Source organism: Euleptes europaea, chromosome 12 (genome assembly GCF_029931775.1).
Source record: "Euleptes europaea isolate rEulEur1 chromosome 12, rEulEur1.hap1, whole genome shotgun sequence".
NCBI lineage: Eukaryota > Metazoa > Chordata > Lepidosauria > Squamata > Sphaerodactylidae > Euleptes > Euleptes europaea.
Window position 1 is genome coordinate 13,114,050 of NC_079323.1, and position 17,072 is coordinate 13,131,121.

The 17,072-nt window shown below is 47.2% G+C and overlaps 2 protein-coding genes across 2 annotated transcripts in view; both read right to left on the reverse strand.

The window, feature by feature from the left end:
- CWC15 (CWC15 spliceosome associated protein homolog) overlaps positions 1–10,231 on the reverse strand; it is a 110,424-nt gene extending 100,193 nt beyond the window's left edge. The window contains exon 1 of the mRNA XM_056858324.1: positions 10,222–10,231. The gene's annotated coding sequence lies outside the window, so the exon portion shown is untranslated. The remainder of the gene's footprint in view (positions 1–10,221) is intronic.
- SESN3 (sestrin 3) overlaps positions 1–17,072 on the reverse strand; it is a 72,671-nt gene that overhangs the window by 18,128 nt on the left and 37,471 nt on the right. The window lies entirely within an intron of this gene.

The window sequence follows — 17,072 nt, forward strand, 5'->3', positions numbered from 1 at the left end:
CAAACAATCAGCCCACCCCAAAATCATGCTCCCCAAGGCAGCGAGAATCCACATCTACCATTCCACGCTTCTGTACTGCCCTTCTCAAAAAGCAGTTCACACAAAGGTGAGACAACCACAGAATATTAACAGCAGACTATAAAAAGAAGAGATGAGATGACCCTGGCAGCTCAGTAGTGAAATGGCAGTTAGTACACATTGGACAACAACCTATGTGTGTAAGAAAATCCAAATGGCCTTCTGGACAAGATAACTTTGGGAGGAGGCCATTAGCTGTGAGGAAATAACTGGGGAGCCTTAACTCTTCCGCTGCTGCTGCTTTCTCTCTAGCTCTCTTCCCTCAAAGTGCTTTCTGCACTGTGAGTTTCCAACCTATCATCCTTTTCTGCCCTCCCCCTTTCCTTTTCTAGCTCAACTATTCCAGTCTCCTCCTTTCTTTAATGATTCTTCCTTCCTGCCCTCTATACCTGGATCTCCCAACCCACAACACTGACGGCACACCCACCCTGCTCCAGACCCTGCCTCAAAACCCACCTTTTCCACAAAGCCTTTGGTTTTAACCCTACATCCTCAACCCCAAATGCAAAAAAACCCAGGAATGTGTAGCTGCATGTCTCTGTTCATCCCATTATTCTGCATTCTGCAGTCTCCTCTATTGTCTCCCCGACCTGACTGTAAGCACCTCTAAGCGGTGCTTAACATCACCCTATAAAATGATGTGTACTGGAATGGCACCAGAACTGTTTTGGATAGGCCGAGCAGGCAGGCTTAAAAAAACCCCACAAACACATGCTTACTTGGCAAAGGCCATAATGAAGGTAGATCACATGCATGTGGAAGGTCTCGGGTTCAGTACCTGCAATCTCCAGTTAAAAGCTCTTGGCTAGCAGGACTCAGGAAAAAAGCTCCTGGTCTTGGGACCCCAAAGAGACCCTGAGTTACAATACACGGTACTGGCCCAGAGGGATCAATGGTCTGACATTAAGAAAGGCAGCTTCACACCCCCAGTCATTCTAAGACAAGCCACTAGAAGAAAGTGCCCTAAGCCAGTAACACAGCCCCCCTCCACATCTCTGTGGTTCTATTCTCTGCTTTCTTCCGTCCCTCCGGACAAGCAGCTAATTCCAAGGCTTTTCTTGCATATTTGTGTGGGCCTTTAGTGCCAATGTGTGATTGGCACAGGCAGAAACATTCGGCCTTAAAAATCTGGATGTTTTAAGTGGCAAACAATGCTACAAAAATGACACTACACCCATTAGGCACACACAGTTACGTTAACGACTTACGGCCAAAAAAAAAAAAAAAAAGGAAAAGAACTAATGTTCATCATGCTTCCCTGTCTGATCACCCAGAAATACATATTCTTACTTGGAGACGATCAGACAAGAAAGCTATTTGCAAGCCTGTTAGGCGAGTAAAAGAAAATGATACTGCAGTGCTCTGTTAAATGTGGGTGCACGAAAACAAATTGTGCAAGAGCTATAACACAAACAATGCCACAGTTCTGGGAAGGTTATCAGAAAAATAAGTTGCAGCAAGCTTATATCCCTCCCCACCCCACCCCACCAGGAGGTAAAACATTGCCAAGTAAAAAAAAAAAATTATGTCAAGCTTGGGAGGACAGGAAAACAAGAAACAAAGAACTCACACAAATTGTTTCCAACTGGTGAAAATGTTGGACTAGACTTGAAAAATACAGAAAAGTACAACCAAATGCTTGCTCCCTGGCAAATCTGTAAGTTATATGACCGCCCATTTCTCTAGCTTTTTTTTTTGCTACTTAGGAAAACAGCTCTCCCTGTCTGCCACTCTCCCACTACATCTCAAGCAAGTTTTTAAAAGTTATGAAAAACTTGTATCTGCCTGTGTACTAAGAAACCTCTCCTATCACCAGCATGACAAGCCACCGTGGCTGTTCAAGTACAGTACCAAGTTGCTGAGTTGGGGACACTTGCACATTTGCAGTATCTTTGGGGATTTCCAAGATCAGGGAGAAATCCACATGTGATTGCACATGCTCATTTAAACTGGGTGACTAAACATACAACTTTCACATCGCAGCTCAAAGCCTGCTTGTGCTACTTATCTCTGGCATGCTAACACAGCATATGTAACAACAGAGGGGACCAGCGTCAAGGACATGCTGGTCACATGCAACATCAGATGGGCAGGTTCTTCTTGGCCTCCACATAGTGATTGTATCAGGCATCAATTGTCTAGAAGTGCCTGGAAAACAGAGTTGCACTTACCTGTAACTGCTGTTCATTGAAGTCTTCGGTGCAGACACACATGTGGGACTGCGCCTGCACGCAGGCCTGCCGCCGGAAACTTTTATTAGTTTCAGACCTCTAATTGGGGATGCCCCTCCCCTCGGCTGCGGCCGGCTTCCCGCAGGATCAACCGCGTGCTCCTGGGCGGGGCATCCCCTCCCTCCTCAGTTCCTCGCCCACCGCCGACCTGTACGACTGGGGCCTTAGCCCTCAAAGCACTCTGGCCCTTGCCATGCCCTGGCAGCAGCCGCTAAGAGTTACATCTCAGACAATTACTTATCGTTCTATAACACTCTTTTTTTTTTTAGGTCGACAGCGGGGTTGGAGGGAGGGATGTGTGTCTGCACCGAAGACTTCAATGAACAGCAGTTACAGGTAAGTGCAACTCTGTTTTCATTTTCAGTCTTCAGTGCAGCCCCACATGTGGGATTATAGCAAGCTTACCATGAAGGAGGTGGGTGTCGATCTAGGAGAACAATGTCTGGAGGACTGCTCGTCCCACTGCAGCGTCACGTCTTGGCTGCAGATCCAGCACGTAGTGCCTGACGAAGGTGTCCTCACTGGCCCATGTCGCCACTTTGCAGATCTCCTGGATGGGAACTTGCCTGTGGAGAGCAGCTGACGAGCCCTGGGCCCTGGTGGAATGAGCACGGACCCCCAGGGGACAAGTCTTTTTTGCCTCGTTATAGGACAATCTCACTGCGGAAACCACCCATCTGGCTATGGACTGGGGGGAAGCAGCCTGACCCTTCTTGTGACCTTGGAAGCAAATAATGAGAGCTTTTGATCTCCTAAAATGCTTGGTCCTGTCAATATAATACGGGAGTGCTCTCTTGACGTCTAGGGTGTGAAGGGTTTTCTCGGCCGACGAAGTTGGTCTAGGGAAGAAAACCGGCAGTACTAAGTCCTGGTTCAAATGAAAACTGGAGACCCCCTTAGGTTTGAACTTAAGGCTGGGGTGTAATACCACCCTCTCATTAAAAATTCTGAGAAAGGGATTATCAACTCTCAATGCTGCCAATTCCCCAGCCCTCCTGGTGGAGGTGACTGCTACCAGGAAGGCTACTTTGGCTGACAGTAGAGACAGGTGAATGCTGGCTAGAGGTTCAAATGGGGGCAACATGAGCTTAGCTAGTACCAGTGATAAAGACCACTGAGGAACCAACCTGGGCGTTGGTGGAAATAGGTTAATGTCCCTTTAAGAAACGTTTGGAAAGGGGATGTGAAAAGGCTGTGAACCCTTCTATTTTATCGTGAAAAGCCGAGATTGGGGCTAGGTGTACCCTCACTGAGGCCACCGAGATCCCCGTCCAATAAATAATCAAGTATCCGGGGAAGGCGGCACAGGAAAAGTGAGATCCCTTTAGAATCGGACCACCTGTCAAATCTCTGCCACTTTCTGTCATAAGAGTAGCGTGTAGAGGGTTTCCTTGCTTGGAGGATAACCTCTTTTACTGGGGATGAGAGACCCTCTTCTGCCAGGGATCTATCTTCCACACTGCCAGATGCAGCCTGTCCACATCGTGGTGATATAGGTGGCCCCACCTGAGCAGTCTTGGGTCCCCTGGGAATGGTCTGCACAATCCTCCCGCCAGTGTCATAAGTTCTGTGAACCATATCTGGCGAGGCCACTGTGGTGCCACCAGAATACATGCAGTGTTGTCCGCTCTGATCTTTCCCAAGACCCTCTGCAGTAGGGGGAAGGGGGGGAATGCGTAGAACAGGGTGCCCCACCAAATTAGCTGAAAGGCGTCCCCCAAAGGCGTTCGCTCCCCGCTAGAGAGCAGAACTGTTCTGCTTTTCTGTCTCCCTGGTGGCAAATAGATCGACCTGTGGCACCCCCCACTCCTGAAAGATGGGGCGCAGGAAGACCTCCGGAAGTTCCCATTCGTGGTTCGTAGAGAACCGCCTGCTGAGGGAGTCGGCCCAAGTGTTGTGCACTCCCGCTATGTGTATGGCCTTCAGATGAATATCGCTCTTTAAGGCCACTTGCCAGACCTTCTGTGCTTCCCAACATAACGGAATGGAGCCGGTGCCTCCCTGTTTGTTCACATAATACACCATAGTGGTATTGTCTGATTGGAGGAGTGTTTGGGAACCTCGCAGTATATCTGAAAATGAGGTAAGTGCATAACGTACAGCCCTCAATTCCAGCGTATTGATAAGTAGGGAGGCTTCTTTGCCCTCCCATTGGCCCTGAATGGATATGCCCTTACAATGGCCACCCCAACTCTCCAAGGACTCATCCGTGGTAAGAGTGAGTTCAGGGCTCCAGTAACCGAAAGGTATCCCCTTCAGAAGAAGGGGATACTCCAAGAGCCACCAACGCAATGATCTCAGTACCCTCCTAGGAATGGATAGTTATGGAACCGAGAATGACGGTTCAGATCAAACTTCCTCAGGAACCAATTCTGGAGCTCCCTCATTTGTAACCTTAGCAAATCGGGTGACAGCTGTGGTGGAGGCCATAAGGCCTAGCAGTCTCTGAATGGAGAGAACTGGTGGTCTACATCTCATGAAGTATTGTACTAAGCGCTTGATTGCTGCCTCTATTGGAATCTAGCACTGCTCCAATGAATTGAGCTTGAGGGGATGGGACTAGCTTGGACTTCTTAAAATTCACCATGAGACCAAGCTTGCTACATGTGGTTAGAACTAGGTCTAAGTGGGCGGAAAATCTAGCAGGACTGTCAGCTGTAACCAACCAGTCGTCTAGGTACGGATAGATACAGCAGCCCCGTTTTCTAAGGAAAGACATGACCACTGCCATGCATTTTGTGATGACTCGTGGAGCCGTGGCGAGTCCAAAGGGGAGGACAGTGTACTGGAAGACCTTCCCATAGCGAAACATAAGGAATTTTCGGTAGTCAGGGTGTATAGACACGTGAAAGTACGCGTCTTTAAGGTCCAAAACAGCAAACCACGTATCTGGGGTAATTAGTTCCATCACAGAGGGCAAGGAGACCATGCGGAACTTTGAAATACGTAAACATTTATTAAGGAGTCTCAGATCAATAATGGGTCTGGATCCCCCATCCTTCTTCTCTACCATAAAAATGCAGGAGAAAAACCAGAACAAGGTAAAGAAACTTTTTGAACAGCACCCTTTTGTAAGAGCTCCTCTAACTGGGGGGCAAAATCAGGGAAGGGGTTGTCCCGGGCCAAACTTGCCGAAAAACAATAGGGCTGAACCTTCAACTTCAGGCGGTAGCCCTCTAAAACAACTCTAAGGACCCAGGCATCTGAACAAATAGAACACCAAGCATCAGCAAAGTGGGCCAGCCTCTCAAGGAATGGGAACTCTCCTTGAGGGGTTTGCCCCAATAGTCAGAATCGCTGTACCTGTTGATGTTGATCCCTTTGATGTGGGCTAGTAGTAGTAGGCCTTTGCTTAAAGCCCTGCTTGTGCTGCCCCGGCTGGTTGATTTGCTGGTGAAACTTCCCTTGGGGAGGATACAGTTGAAAGCGTTGGTATCGCTGGCCTCTGTAGGAAGACGACCCAAAGCTCTGCTGTCGTGGTTGGAATCTCTCTCTTTGGGTTTGGAAAGTAGGAGTGACACCGAGGGATCTCGCTGTCTGTCTGTCCTTTTTAATGTTTGTTAGAAATTCCGTTGTGCCAGAAGCAAAGAGGGTATCACCCTCGAAGGGTAAATCCTCAATCTGTATTCTGGTGTCTAAAGGGAGAGCTGTGGTACGTAACCACGACTGGCGCCTTAAGGTGATCGCTGTGGCCACTGACCTGGTTGCTGTCTCTGCTGCATGCTTACCCGCATTAATCTCCTGTTTTGACAGGCGAGTAGCCTCCGCTTGGATCAACTTCATTGCTGACTTAGATTCCTCGGGTAAAAATTCCAAATGCGGTGTGGCCTTTTTCCATAGGAAGAGTTGGTACCCACCCATTATAGTCTGGTAGTTTGCAATACGGAAATTTAGGGTGGCAGAGGTGTATGCCTTCCGGCCAAGGTGATCCATCCTCCTGCTCTCCTTATCTGAGGGGGAGGAGTGCTGCCCTTGTCTTTGTCTGGTCTGCATCTCCCCCATGACTATAGAGGAAAGGGGTGGGTGGACCATTAGGAATTCCGCAGAGTCCTGTTTGACCCTGTAGAGGTTCTCTATCTTTTTTGTAGATGGGGTGACCGAAGCTGGTTTCTTCCACACTGACTTGGTGACCTCTGAGAGGCCCTCAAGGATGGGGAAAGCCGCAATGCCCGGTGAGTCTGGGTACAGACGGCTCAATGTTTTATCCTTAGGTTTGTTATCTGATGTAGTAATGTTAATGTCCAAGGCCTCGGCCATACCGATCATCTGCTCCGTCCTCAATCTCAGGTCTTCAGAAGGAGAGACGGATTCTGTGTCCCCGACTAATTCATCAGGGGATGGCTCTGATACCCCTTCTGAGCTGTCAGCTGATGCTCTAGTCTCAGGGTCCTCGGGGTCAGATTCAGTCCTTGGGCTCCTCTGTGTGAGAGGATAAAAGGTTGAAGGCTGTTGAGGAACATTGGGGGCCAAAGGTTTGCCCTGCAGATTAATCTGTCTGAATCTGCAGAATTCGATCCACTCTTGCAGTAGTGCTGGGGAGATGGATGGTTGAGCAGTAGGTGTCAAATAAGGCTGAACGGTCCTCTTCGGATCCGAATGGTTCAGATCCGGGGGTAATGGTGGTTCTTCCAACAGATCCAGCTCTACATCAGAGAAGCAATGGAGTGGCGATCCCGAATGGAAGGACGGGGTCCTCGGTACAGGGGTCGGATCTGGCTGCAGGGTCATCGGATCGGAGGCTGTCGGTGCAGGCGTAGACGGTCGGAGAGGGTGTGCGGCTAGAACTGCCGGTCTTCTCTCTATGCTTAGACTTATGTTTACGTTTCTTCACCTTGTGCGTCGGATCCGAGGAGGGTGACTGATCCGAGACGGATCCGGGGCTCTGGGAGGTCAGAGCCGAGTGCGCAGAACGTTTGTCTCGCGGTGTGCCGGGATCAGCAGAGGGAGAGGGAGCCATCAGGGCTTTTCTTCCATAACTCCGCGTTGAGGCGATTGGCGCGGGCATTGCAGGCACAGGTGGAGAATTTTTGGCAGATTTTGCACGTAGAGACATTATGTCCCTCACCCAGGCAGAGTAAACATAAGTCATGTTGGTCCATGTGCGGTATTTTAGTTGCGCACCTAGGACACAGCTTAAAAGGCATCTTGGGGGCCATGCCAGCCCTCGGCACACGGCTGGAGGGATCAAGGCGAAGGCCGGTCTCCAACAATTTGCAGGGTCGCTAAAGAGTTTGAGCGGAAAATCCAAGCGATATCTCACACAAAGCGCGCTCACGAAATCGAAAGTATCTCCGAAGAGTAAATAACGCTGAGGTCTAGAAAAAGCTCCGTACTCGCCGGTGGCAAAGAAGGAACTGAGGAGGGAGGAAATGCCCCACCCAGGAGCACGTGGTGGATCCAGCGGGAAGCCGTCCGCGGCCGAGGGGAGGGGCATCCCCAATTAGAGGTCTGAGGCTAATAAAAGTTTCCGGCGGCAGGCCTGTGCGCAGGCGCAGTCCCACATGTGGGGCTGCACTGAAGACTGAAAATGAACCTAATGTCTGCAAGAGTCCCACCTCCCCTCAAGTAAACCAATTGTAGATGTGGACAAGACCATTACTGGCCCTACAATTAGAAAGAGAACATTGGAAAGCTGGGTTTGAATGGCTCGACTTCTCCCCAGCTGTATCACCAACTCATGAAGAGTGTCAACTGGGATTTGCAAAAAAACAAAAAAAAGAAAGAAAAGAAAAAGAAAAGAAAGAAAATAAAAGCTCATATGGGCCTTCCCACCAATGTGCATAAGTTAATGAAAAAAGAGAGGTAACCAGAGGGTCCCCTCCACCAGTCAAAAATGCCCCTACTTTGCAAGCAAGAAATAAAAGGAGAAGATTTCAATAATACCATTGCCTTAAATGCAAGCTGAAGAGGTACTACTTTCAGAATAGTGGTGCTCACACACAAAAGCTGTGCATCCTTCATTTGAGTTCACATCTCAAATAATCATATCTCAAATACTGACTCCTTCACTATCACTAACACCAGTTTTTCATTGCATGTAAACATAAATGGAGCAGCAACAATGATAAAGGAACATGCCAGCAGGTTACTTTAGAGGCGGGCATTGCCCCCTTAAAGCCCTACCCTGAAAGACGCTTTGCAGTAAGACTACTCTTGACTAGGACAATAACTGCTTTGTAACTGACTTTCAAAGGAAGGAGGATTTTTTAAATCATACTCTCATAACCTGTGCTTTTATAGATGAGAAAAGCATACCTGAAGGACCACCTTGTCCCATACAAACCTACCCTCATACTCTGGTCATCTTTGGGTGCCATGGTAAAGCCAAGGGGTGTACACTTCCCTTTCTTCAATAACTTACTGTCCAATTTCCATACCATTTGGAGAGCTGTGTTTCCCATAGCAGAGGACTTTGCAGCGCTTAGAGTTATGCGTTGCTCGTCCAGAATTTCATTCAACTCAATAATTAAGTGAAAACCACTCTCCAAAGGCTGCATTTCATTAGGAAAGCTATTCTCCCCTCTGACAAAAATGCTATTCATGTGAAGCCCACCAGTTCAGGTTTTCCTGGAACTATAACAACTGGAGAATGGCCCAGAGAATGGTCCAGAGGTGTCTGATGTAGTTCCATCTCTGAAACTACGCAGCTGTGGGCCTAGCCAGTGGCTGGGTGGGAGACTTGCTGTTGAAGGGTCAGATGTAAATTAATCCATTAGGGACTGGCATCAAAATGCTGTGGTGTATTTGCCAAGCCCGATAGGCCCTGTAGCATTGAGGGCTATAGCCAGACAAGAACAGATACTTGTTTTCTTCCCCACCCTCTACTGTATAGTGATTAAAAGCATCCAGATTGGAGGCTGTCTGCTCCCAAATTATGTGGGATTGGGGGCTTTAACTCACCCTGACTCATATTTGGAAAAGTTTTAGACTGGCTAATGGGCTTGAATGTGAATGCTTTATCACTACCTAGTGGAGGCTGAAGGAGGTTTCTTAAAGGTGGCAAGAAAGAACTGTTATGAGAGGAAAGAAAACAGACCCCGCCCCCCTTCAAGTCAAAAGACTTCACCATTGCAAGGAGAAGGGAGGGTCAATCTCTCTGCCTCCTGCTGAACCACTGAAGTTTTGAGATATATTTAGCTGCTTTCAGATGCTCTTTGAGTCGAAAACCACTGCAGAGAGCTGATGGAGAAAAGTGGAAAGAGCCTTGGCTACTTACCGTGAAGGCTTCTTCTGCTCAGAGGGACGAAGGGCATCTTCATTATGGGTGTTTCCTTTTCCTCTTATCTCGGGAGGCAGGAACCAAATATTTAAATTTTTCTGACCTCTGAGGGTAAACGCCCCCTTGTGATCAGTTAAAGACTTTCCGAGCCTTATATATTTAAGATAGACTGAAGAAACATGTTAGTTATAATTCTATACAAGAAATAAGTTCCTAATAAACATTAACGATGAACCTTTAGGATAACTATAAGTCATGAACCAACAAACAGCGTTTAACTTGAATTGAATGTCAACTGGAAGTTAGATGTAACCATGATTACCTGTAATTTTATTTTATTTGTTTTATTTATATTTTACTGACGTCTGGGCGGGCAAGATGCCCTTCGTCCCTCTGAGCAGAAGAAGCCTTCACGGTAAGTAGCCAAGGCTCTTTCTCGCTCAGAGGGAGAAGGGCATCTTCATTATGGGACATACAAGAGCTGTCCCCCGCCCTTGGGAGGATTAGACGTCCTGAAGTATACTTTGCAGTACTCGTCTGCCTAAGGCGGCATCTGCTGACAAGTATAGATCTAATTTGTAGTGTCTCACAAATGTGGACACCGAGGACCAAGTTGCAGCCTTACATATCTCTTCCATAAAGCACGGCAGTCGAAGGCTGCTGAAGTAGCCGCACTTCTTCCCAAGTGGGCAGTAACGCCCGCAGGAGCAGGTAGGTTACTTATTCTATAAGCCTGTGTTATGTATAAGGTGATGGTCCTACTAATGGATGCCTTGGACATATGCTTGCCCTTGTCAGGTGGTGAGATATGAACGAATAAGGAGTCAGAGTTCCTAATAATTTTAGTAAGATAAATGTAAACAGGTAGTGCCCTTCTTAGGTCTAGCTAGTGCCAGGCCTTCTCCTTAGGATTCTTGGGGTTAGTGCAGAAGATGTAAGCACTATGTCCTGCTCCCTGTGAAACTTGCAGCTACATTTTGTCCTATCTCAGTGATTGGTTCGAATGGTAGTTGTGTGAGTGCTGTCAAAGCTGTGTGCAGGCTCTAGTTGTGAACCTGTGTCTAACAGGAGGAGCTAAATAACTGACGCCCCTTAAAAAGGCTTTTATGTGATGGTGTTTGGTTAAGCGGTATCCAGATACCTTGGGTACTATGGTAGCTATAGATGCCAGTTGCCTTTGTAGAGTGCAGGTAGCTAGCCCTAAGCTCTGTCCCTCCTGATGGCTTCCTTGTTGTCAATATGGTAGTGACGGCCACCGGGCTATAACCTAGGGCTATAAGTCATCTCCTTTCAGTGCCCGTGCGGTCAGTTTGTACCACCCTGGATTGGGATGGCATATTGGGTCTTGTAGAGGGAGATCTTGTCTGTCTGGAAGTCTCCAATGGTTCTGTATGGACATCTGAATTATAGATGGGAACCACGGTCATCGCAGCCAATATGGAGCTATGAATCTGACTGATGCTTTTTGAAGTCGTACCTTTCTCAATACCCTTGGAGGGAGGGGGGGACCCGTACAGTAGGTCGTGTGGCCCTGGTGACATTAAGAGGTCCATTTGTTCCGCCCCCTGTTGACGGTACATGGAATAGTACCTTGGCAGCTGGTGGATGATGCTGGATGCAAACAGATGAATCTGTGGCGTGCCGAATCTCTGAGTAATAAGTTGAAAGACCTCTGGATGTAGAGACCATTCTGCCTCGCTGATGTCCTGTCTGCTGAGCCAGTCTGCTTGTATGTTGACTGTGCCCTGAATATGTTCTGCTGATTTTGATGAGAGGTTGGACTCGGCCCAAGGAAAAATGTAGTCGCTTCTGAGGATCGTCCTGATTTCTAGGGCACTGATGTGAAGATTCTGTTCTTGATAGTCCATGTTGCTTGAGCCATTGTCCCTTGAGTGTGGCTTCCCAACCTGATAGACACGCGTCCGTGAAGATTTGAATTGGTGTTGGACGGAGATACCAACTTCCTTTCGTCAAATTCTGAGACTGAAACCATCATACTAGTCTTGATCTGACTTCATCGGTCAGGATGAGATTTCTGTCACTTCTTCCTTGGTATGTCTCTTTGGTACGGCCTTAAGAACCATTGAAGAGGTCTTGCTCGTAAGCGTGCCCCTTGAACTGCGGGAATGCATGCAGACATGTGACCCTTCAGTTTGGTCAGGGACATTAGAGAAGGCGACCGGGAATTAATCGCTTTCTTTGCTAGAGATGAAATGTTGTGGATTTTTGTCCACTGGAAGGTATAAGGAGTTTGTCAGTGTGTCTATGTCCATCCCCCATCTCTCTCAATCGTTGGGATGGAACTAAGTGGGTCTTTCTGAAGTTGATTATGACCAGTGTTCTGTTAACCTCTTTAGAACTCTCTCTGAATGATCTATGCTCTGCTAGTTTGAGCTTGCGCAAATCAGAATGTCGTCTGAGAAGGGTGCATTCTCACGCCCTCCTCGCGCAGAGATGTGACTGGTGTGTCCAGAACTTTGGTGAATACTCGAGGAGGGGCGATGATAACCCGAATCGTAAGGCCCTGAATTGGAAGAGGTGTCCCTTGTACGGGAACCGAAGGAAACAACAATGTGCCGGGTGTATTAGAATGTAAGAAAATGCTTTTCCCTGAGGACCTGTGTGACTGACTTTAGTGTCTCCATCCTGAAGCGCTTTAATGGGATAATCTGTTCAGAAACTTGAGGTCTAGGATGGCTTTCCATCCGCCGCCTTTGTTGGGAACAGTAAAGAATACTGAATAGACTCCCAATGTATGCTCTAATGGTGAGACTGGCTCCATCGCCTTGATGTCCAAGAGGCCTCTGAAGTTCTATGGATTTTTTTTTTTTTTGGGGGGGGGGAATGTTGGAGATATTACTAGTCGATGTGAAGGAGTGTAAGAAAAACTCTATCTGATAGCCTTGTGAGATAATGTTTGTGACCCAGAGGCCTGGTTGGGAGGTGACCACTGACGGTGTAATAGGCTGAGCCTGCCTTCCACTGACTGGTGGCTGGCGTCACTGTTTGGTTGGGCGGTCGGGTTTATCCCCTTTATTGCCCTGGAAGGTGGAGGATTTTGGAGATTTATTGAATCGTCCTCCTTTACTAAAGGAGCTGCGATTCTGGTTCCGGTGGTTTCTAGGTTGATCAGGTCTGTATCTTTGAAATATGTGGTATGCACGAAAGGACATAGAGGGAGTGATCCCTTGGATTCCTTGCGTAGAAACTTGTCTTTGGTCTCCACTGATATGGGGACCAAATTGTCTCCAAGCAAGGTCTTTCCCTGATACAGGAAGCCCATAATAACCAATTTTGATCTATATACTCCGCTTGCCAGGGGCGTACCCAGAGAGCCTTTCTGGCAGCTGAGGCTGTGGCTAGTGTTCTAGCTGCATATGACATGTTATCTAAGGAGGAATCAGCTAGAAAGAATACCACTCTCGAAAACATGGATGACATGGTATCTAAGGTAGAATCAGCTGGAAGGATACCACTCTCAAAAAAACATGGATGCCCTTCTGGCATCTGATGCTGCGGCTAGTGTCCTAGCTGCATATGGCATGGTATCGAAGTTCGAATCAGTTAGAAAGAATACCACTCTCAAAAAACATGGGTACTCCTGTAAAGGCGTTTCTTTCTTCCTGTGGAAAAAGTTGATATAACTTCCTAGTCCAAATTATTGCCGCTCTGTATACTAGGGCAGATGTGATAGAAGCGCTTGATAGTGAGTGCCAAGGCCTCTGAGCATTTATGCCTGCTAACTCTGCCTTCCTATCTGTAGGGTCCCTAATCATGGCAAGGCCATGTAACAAGGTTGAAGGAGTGAAGGCAGTGACAGGTGATTCTACTGAAGGCACTTTTAGAATTTTAGAAGCACCGATAAACCAAATATAAAGGCTTCCTAGAGGCTGTGGAGCATTGTTTCTCCCGCTCTGCTTTCAACAGAGTTAGAAATAATCAAGCGCTGGCACAAACCTATCTGGAGTCTTTTCTCCCACTCTGAGTCCTCTGAGAGATCAAGAGTAGCTAGGTTTTTATGCCAATGCAGAAGGAAATCTTCTGCGTTAAATACTATAGACAGTCTGGGTACCAATTGGCAATTTTGTAACCGTGAATTAGCTTTCAGCGCTGCTTAGGCTGGCCAGCACGTACTCTCTTGGTACTACTTGGACTGGTGATTGGCTCACCAGGATCTCAGGCAGAGGTCTTCCACATCACCTACTACCAGAATTGGCCCTCTGCATGCCAATCCGACGCTCTGCCACTGAGCCACAGTCGTTCCCCTGCTTTGGCTGATATTCTGCCCTTTTAGCAATCAGATTACTGTTTGTGGTGCTGGAGGGTGTGATCCCTACGATCCCTGTATGGATGGGGCAGGATAAGGAGGTTGTACTGCCCTTAAGCCATCTGAGAAGGCGTTTTTAATCAGGGCGGAGAGCTCTGCTCTTACAGGAGTAAAACAGGCTGCATCTATGAGGGGGGGGGGCGAAGTCACCTTACCGGCAGTCGATGTCTCCGTTGATGCTTCCCGTCCTTGAATAATAATAGGCGAGCCGCCTGAGGACGGAGCATTGCGAGGCAAAAAGGCGAGCCGCCAGCCTCCTTCATTTTCCCCGTTTGTGCAGTGTGGGAGAAGTGGCTATAGCCGCTGTGTTCTCCTGGCTGCTTCCCGCTGCTTCCCGTCCTTGAATAACAATAGGCGAGCCGCCTAAGGACGGAGCACGGCGGGCGAGGCAAAAAGGCGAGCCGCCAGCCTCCTTCATTTCCCCCGTTCATGCTGTGTGGGAGGAGCGGCTACCGCCGCTGTTTTCTCCCGGCCGCTTTCTGTTGCGATCTGGCAGTCGCGTCTTTCAGGCGCGGCAGAGCAGCGTGTGTTTTGCAGCAGGCATTTGGCGCGCTTGTTAGCGGTCGAGCCAAGCCGTTTGTACTTGCCTGCGCCGTTCTTGCCGCTTTTGCCTTTCCCTTTTGAGTTTTGGTCCTCAGGTCACCAGAGTGACTGTCCAAGGGTTCATCTAATTGTAGTGGTAAGGCCACTAGCAGGCTAGGGTCTAAATTGGCAGGCGCTATATAGCTGTCCTGATGCCGATCCGCCATTTTTATTTTTATTTTTTGGCGGGAAAAGACCCTTCTGAGGAGAATAGGCAGAAAATTAAAACAGTAAATAGAATTGAGTAGTAGATTAGTTAGGTTAAGTTTAGGTTTGTTAAAATAAGAATATTTTTAGGTCTAATAAGTAAGGTTAAGGTTTCTCTATTATTTCTGTAGCAGAGAGCTGCTAGAAGGCTGCTCTCCCGTTCAAGGCAGGAAATAGAACTGATCACAAGGGGGCGTTTACCCTCAGAGGTCAGAAAAATTTAAATATTTGGTTCCTGCCTCCCGAGATAAGAGGAAAAGGAAACACCCATAATGAAGATGCCCTTCTCCCTCTGAGCGAGAAGAAATTGTTTTCTCTCTGAGTCTCAGAAAGGTTTAGAAAGCAGAGAACTACTTGCTGCTTTTCAGAGCTTTTTGACTCTACAGCTACCAGGATCACATCATTCTAGGCTGAAGATCGTTAGGGACTTTAATATCCATAAGGCTGCTTGTATACAGGGGTTGGCATACATATGCAGTCACCTTTCTCTCCTTTTGGGGGTTATTTTCCCCCTCGGCTGTCACGGGAAGCTTTTTTTCCTGCAAGCCTGGGCATTTCTCTTGTGTACAGAAACTTTTCTGTTCCTTGTAGCCAACCACACTGTTCATGAGGTCAATATTCGAGAGTATAAGGTGGCAGTTTTCAAGGAATAACTGGGGAGGGACTATTACAAAATCCCAGCCCTCAAAATCTTCTCCTCCAAAATTCTGTACTCAGAGGCTTGAATAGTCTTTCTCCCTTCCCCTTTAACTGACATTCTGAAACATTTTCAGCCTACCAGCCTATTTTTTTTCTTGGGGGAGGGGGATTAATTAAGTCATATTTTCCTGCATAGCTAGAGAATCTCTTGAGTAGGTAGAGACCCCTACTTCATTTGTGGATGGCTTGGTTTAATTGCTTTTCTCATCTATCCTTTCCACAAAGTGGACTGCCAGCAAGTCCTAGTTGCTACAGACACCTGTCCCTCCACATTTTTCAGTTTTCTTTGAACAGAAACCAATGCACCCTTTTATACCTTCAACCCTTGCAATTGTTTTATGTTAAACATCACAGGCTGGTGCTCCAGCAGGAGGAAAGGACAGTTTGGGAAGACACTGCCAGCCTCTGAGCATCTACAGAGTGAAATCCTGAAATTCTGCAGAACCTCCTTTCCTGCCCTTCCTCTCTTTAAACGTCTCATTGATCAAAACAGAATTGATTAGAAACAGACTCCAAATTCCTAAAAGAAAAAGAAACCGATTGCTGGATTTCAGGAAGAAACTGAGTAAAGAGGAATTAAGAGAATTTCTCTTAATAACCCTAATTTCAGGAATTATTTCACCATTGCCTCCAGGCATCTTTAGGTAAGAAACAACATTTCCAGGCACAGAGATCAGCTATGAGCAACACAGCAGAAGAGGACACATTAGATGGCAGCACTGAACAAGTTATAGCTACAGTAAGTTTTTTTCAGCAGTGTATAAACTTGACTTGGCAAGTACTTGAAATATACTGCAAATACCCATATTCTTGTACAAGATATGGGCTCTTGTGTTACATTCACAGCATTGTTTTAATGACAGGAGTTCCTAACAGGTCATAACCACACAGCAGCAGCAGAGAAGGAAGGCTATCGCTCTGATCCAGCACATATCTGTAATGTGCATGCAACCTTGTCTGCTCTTGGCCAATCTCTTCCACAGACTGCCCAACCAGTGTAGGATGGCTATTTGTATAGCTGGAGAAAATTTGCATTTTCTTTTTTTGCTTCTGGTTTTTCAGCACTGAGGAAGTGAGAGCACAGGAAGCTGCCATCTTGACTCCCATTTATTGAGGGCCGCTCAGCACAGGCCAAGTTATGGCCACTGAGCTCAGTGCTTCCTGATAGCTGACAGAATGGTACAAGGAGTAGGCCTTTAATAAGCGCTCAGAGTATTGTCACCAGAATGCATGTGTGAAGTGGGAACAAAGGCCCATCACAACCAAACAGAACGCCAGGTTTGCTTCTTTGTTGTCTCCTGATATTTCCCAGGAACAGGACAAAATAAATAGCACTTTCAAAAGTGTGCCAGGAGTTAATGTAAATACAATGGAATAATACAGAATGGAATCCATTAAAGATGATTTACTTGAGCCGGGGGGGGGGGGGATCTTGCTGTGTTTTCTAAAGGAGATCTTTATAAGAGCAAGTAATATTAAAGTACAAGCGAAGAGATCCAATGAAAACTTGGGGTTTTTTTCTTCTCATTTCCCTATTCCTTGTCTCCATTCAGCCTGCCCCACTGGGCATTTCATCAGTCAAAAAAGACTTGGTCAACAGGCATCAAATAAACGGTTAAAGCAGTGGTACTTGGTAGTGGCTCGCAGAGAGCTGCATTCACAATCAGCCAAAAGAGCCACATTTACTTCAATCTCTAGCAACAGTCCTGCACACACTGAGGAGTCTTGA